The sequence below is a fragment of the Taudactylus pleione genome, unplaced genomic scaffold (assembly GCF_031769625.1).
Source record: "Taudactylus pleione unplaced genomic scaffold, aTauple2 ptg001032l, whole genome shotgun sequence".
Lineage (NCBI taxonomy): Eukaryota > Metazoa > Chordata > Amphibia > Anura > Myobatrachidae > Taudactylus > Taudactylus pleione.
Window position 1 is genome coordinate 13,178,052 of NW_028285433.1, and position 5,723 is coordinate 13,183,774.

Sequence of the window (5,723 nt, forward strand, 5' to 3'; positions counted from 1 at the left end):
TCTTTATTTCACAGCATTTGTAATAAATGAATAAAACTTGGATCTTTTACATTATAGCTATGGAACCTTTTGTATAAGTGTGCATTATGTAAGAATTAGGGATATGTAAAAAAGACGCTAGTTTGCTATGTGATTGCGCACGCATGCAGCTACTAAACAGTGTTTGCATGTAGGCTATTATGTATTCACTAATGTGCAACATATTAACAGCGCAACTGTGTGTATAAATGTGCGTATGAGGTATGGTAAAATATGCGATCGCATGATACTAATAGTAGCATCGCCATATGTACTTAAGTGTGAGTTTAGCTGAAATGGCGCTTGGCGGTCATTCGCAAAATGGCGTCTTGCAGATTCTTGTTTCTAAAATGGAGTCTAGCTGCCATTCGCAAGATGGCGTCGCGCACACTAATTTTTATGCTGATTCCGTCTCAGCCACTAATCCAGCTTCGACACACCACAGTTGTTTTCCATGGTCTTCCGGGTCTTTTGGTGTTGCTGAGCTCTCCGGTGCGTTCTTTCTTTTTAAGAATGTTCCAAACAGTTGATTTGCCCACACCTAATGCTTTTGCTATCTCTCTGATGGGTTTGTTTTGATTTTTCAGCCTAATGATGGCTTGCTTCACTGATAGTGACAGCTCTTTAGATCTCATATTGAGAGTCAACAGCAACTGATTCTAAATGCAAATGTCACACCTAGAATCAACTCCAAACCTTTTACCTGCTTAATTGATAATGAAATAATGAGGGAATAGCCCACACCTGTCCATGAAATAGCTTTTGAGTTGATAGTCCCATTACTTTTGGCCCCTTTAAAAAGTGGGAGGCACATATAGAAACCGCTGTAATTCCTACACCGTTCACCTGATTTGGATGTAATTACCCTCAAATGAAATCTGAAAGTCTGCAGTTAAAGCACATCTTGTTTGTTTCATTTCAAAGCCATTGTGGTGGTGAATAGAGGCCAAACTATGAAAGTTCTGCCAATGTCCCAATATTTATGCACCTGACTGTACGTGTCTGTTAGCTGGAAGGAGGATTTGGGGGAAGCAGGGGTAGCATTGTGAACCTTTGCCTAGGGCACCCTAAAACCTTGCACCGGCCCTGTATCCGAGACAGCATAGGATTACTCAGACGTTCGATGTGTGACCGATGCTTCAGATGTTGCCGCTTTGGTATGTAATTGGCGGATGTGAGATCCCAGTGGCGGGTGTCTTAAGAGTGCACAAGACATCAGCTAAGTCATTAGCATATTTTCAAAAGTCTGCTGAGTACAGAATCACAGTCATGACAGGATTTGCATCCATCTCTGAATGAGGCCCTCACAAGCTGCTCCAGTCAGCCATTACTCATACCGTCTTATCTGGGAACAGGTGTTCTCATGTTCAGTTCAACCCTGTGTGGGGGCCCTGGTGCAAACGCTACAGCCGCCCCCCTCCATTAATCTGACCTGCATTTCATGGCACAGTATTCTTCTTATACATTATTAAACATATTTATACCAGAGTGCCACCATCTTTTATGCAGAACATAGCCTGGTGATTTAAACACTTTCTATACTGTATTTTAAATCTAACTAAAATACCATGAAAGCAGATTGAAGCATTATTTATTTAATTAATGTTTCATTAATTATTTTAAAACCTAATAACAATCCTGGTGATTTTACTCACACTACTCTATTAGGGGTATTCAATATGGGTGCGATAACATCGTTTTTGCGTTAATATCGCAATTATGACGTCATTATCGCAGGTTTTAGTTTTACACCGTATTCAATTTCAAAGACTTTTCGCAGGTTAGAAAAGTCTTTGATAAAAAACGGGGATAACTTTTCACCACTGAAAAGGTGGCGAAAAAAAGTGCAGAATTGGAGTTTAGGGGTGCAGGCTTAAAAAAAATAGCCTGCACCCTTCAGAATGACCCCTTGAAACGATCTGTGTAAAAAAATAAAATAAAAATCGGGACACCCCAAAAAAAGCACTTTGAATTTGGGGGCCAAAAATAAAAATGTTGGGGAACAAAGTTAAAAAATAGCAAACTTGACTCTGGGGGGGCCCCAAGTATGCCCCAGGTGTTTTTTTCATTGCAGCTCCTTGAGCAAGTGGGTTTTTCACGATTTTTTCAAGTCTCTTTTGCAACTTTAAAATATGCTGACCCCCATTTTCAAGTACCCCAAATTTGCTGGGCATAGTTATTTTTCGCAACAAAAAATTCTAAATGCTCTTCTGCACCACTTTCTTCAAAGTCGCATTTATGCACTTGCCGCGGCTATTAGAAACCCCGACTTCCTTCAGGAGTTAAAAATGGGGGTACCCATAGTGATCCCCCTGTCTAGACATCATTAGGGGGGTCCCTAGAATATTTTCCGAAAATTCACGTTTTTATTAACCTTTAAAAAAAAATTTAAAAATGGGGACCGAACATCTGGTATAGGTAAATATGTGTGAATGGGTAGGTGTATGTAATAAACTTATACTGGGCACGGTATGTGTGTTTTGTCTTTTTTTAACTATTTATTTTACAGTGAAATTACAGGTGCCGCATGTCTCCTGGCACTTGTAGTTCCACAAGTGCAAAATGGCAGGCATGCTGGCACTTGTAGTTCCACTGTAAATTACAATAGTCTTACATTATTTGGCCCCCCTATTACCCCCATAACCACCGCTCCAGGGGTATGGGGATGAGCCCCAGGCTGCAGCGTAAGCCTGTGGTGCTCGTGAGAGGGGGGACCCTTTTTGGGGGGGTCCCCAACTCCCCCGAGATCACCGGCTTGTGCTGACCGACTTGGGGTGTAATGCTTTGGACCTGGAGCCCCGGTGATTGGGTCTCCGGGCTGTGGCATTACACCCCGGTCGGTTGGGTCTGGTGCTGGTCCTAAATATAGGGGGTACCCCACGTCGTTTTGGCCCCTATATTTAAAACCAGCACTAGTCCCTGTAGCCTGGTGTTGGTTTCTACAATACGGTGGAACCCTACACATTTTGTTCCCCGTATTTTTAGAAACCACCACTGGCTGGCAAGCCTGGGGCTGGTTTGGCTATTGGGGGGGGGGGCCTTATGTCATTTTTTTTCAACATTTTTACAGATTTTTTTTACAGGTTAACAAAAATGGGAATTTTCAGGAAATATTCTAGGGACCCCCCTAATGATGTCTAGATATGGGGGATCACTATGGGTACCCCCATTTTTAACTACTGAAGGAAGTCGGGGTTTCTAATAGCCGCGGCAGGAAAAAACACCTGGCAAAGCTATTTAAAAACCCGACTTTCTTTTGCAGGCAAAAACAGGGTTACCCATAGTGATCCCCCATGTCTGGACATCTTTAGGGGGGTCCCAGGCATATTTTCCGAAAATTCCCGTTTTTTTCCTTGAATGGGGTCAAGGGTAATTTTTTAAAAAACAGGGATAATTTTTCAAATCACTACAGCAAGTGAAAAAAATACAGAATAGGGGTTTGGGGGTGTAGACTTATAAAAAATAGCCTGTAGTTTTGGGAATGTCCCCTTAAAAGGAAATGTTAAAAAAAAAAATGTCCCCAAAAAAATCGGGACACCATTAAAAAAAATAAAATTGGGGGGGTTAAAAAAAAAAAAAATTAGGTAAAAAAATTACCAAACTAACGAAATTATTTCTGGTGGGGTCTCCAAGTATGGGGCAGGTGTTTTATTCATTGCGCAAAGTAGCGGCAGGTGCATTTTTGCAGAATTTTAAAAAATTACCTTTAGGGACTTAAAAATATGCTAGTACCCATTTTTATGTACCCCAAATTTGATGGGACCACTTAAAAAAAAGAAAAAAAAACCTAAGTGCTCTTCTGCATCACTTCTTCAATGTCGGGAAAAAAAACACCTGCGCGGCTATTTAAAAACCCCGACTTTCTTCTGCAGGCAAAAACGGGGGTATCCACAGTGATCCCTGAGGTCTGGACATCTTTAGGGGGCTACAATTATTTCCAGAAAATTCCAGTTTTTTTTCGCCGATCCAAGTATCGCCGTGTCCCGTTTTCGACGATTTCAAATTGAATACGGGGATAAGCGGGAGCGCTCCCAATACTTTAACGCAGGTAAAATCTCCGATATGAAACGTAAACTTCGACAGCGAAGTTTATGTTTCATATTGAATACCCCTCTATGTTTTACTTCAGTCTGTTCACAAATTGTAACATGAAAGCAGGGGGCAGCATTTAACACTAAATAAAATATGTGGCCCTAGACTGCACACCCTGAATATATATATATATATATATATATATATATAAAATGGGAGGTGCTACCTGCGGAGACTATTGTTGTAAGCACAAAAAGAAGAATAACAGATGCACAACTCCAACATTACTCATTATATATAGTAAAGTATATTGCAATAGAATTTTGCAAATAATAAAATAGTCTAGCAGTCTATTTAATGTGCTCCTATGCACACCTGAAGGCATGAAATGCCTTCAACCTAGGCTAGCACCCCTTCCCACCTGTCCCTTATTGGTTTTAAGCAGGGATCTGGCATTTTGACTGCACTTTAAAAAGTTTTGAGGCACAATCTAGGTAAGTCCTATAAATATTTATATACTGCAGTGCAGCCATGGGTTGATTTTTGGGGCATGGGTCCCCTGGATTGCTTTGGTTGGGCTGCTTCAGGGCATCGCATTATAAACACAATTTTCCTTTCTTGCACCTCTATTGTTTGTTTAATATATGTATTATTTTCACATCTTTATTTTTCACCTCCCTACATGCAGCAGCAGCTGCTTTTATCTATCCTACACCTTTTTACACTTCACCTTTCCTCATTAGAGTGATGCCCTGGGGTGGCTCAGCTGGGCTGATTTAGGGGTGTCCTGCGCTCTGGATTTCAACCCCAGTATGTTAGGGACCTACCCTCAGAGGTTACCTGGGCACGGTGGGTAGGCCCATAACCATGGCCATGATTATGCCAAAACCTCTATTTTATTATTTGCAAAATTCTTTTGCAATATGTATCATTATTAGAGATGTGCGCTGACCCTTGTGTTTTGGATCTGGATCTGCCCTGGTTTTGGATCTGAATCTGGTTTTGGATTTCTTTCCTTGGTGTTTTGTTTTCGTGTTTTGGTTTTGGATCTGGATATTTTTCTTAAAAAATAAACAAAACAGCTGTACTTGCTGCCTGTCACAGCTGGTGAACTGAGCACTATGAGATAGAGCAAGCACAGCATGACAAGCCACTGAATGAGCAGATCACTGCTGCCACCACCTGCATTATTTGATAATCACACTGCTACAGGCAGAAGTAGGGGCTTAGGTCCAGTTATTCACGTCAGCCTGCACTTTCTGCATCTCATGGACCTTGTCAGCTGTGACAAGTAGTAGGAGGAGTGAGCCAGAAGGTTGCCTGTTCCAGGCTGGGGTATACGTGATCTAGTCAGCATATTTATTTTGAATATATATATATATATATATATATATATATATATATATATTAGAGATGTGCGCCGACCCTCCTGTTTTGGATCTGGATCTGCCCTGGTTTTGGATCTGACTCAGGTTTTGGATTTTACTCCTTGGTGTTTTGTTTTCGTGTTTTGGTTTTGGATCTGGATTTTTTTTCTTAAAAAATAAAAAAAAAGCTAAAATCACATAAAATGGGCCTTCTTTTTGTTCCTGCAGTATTAATAACCTCAATAACATTTATTTCCACTCGTTTCCAGTCAATTTTGGTGACCTCACAGCTCACAATATTGATTT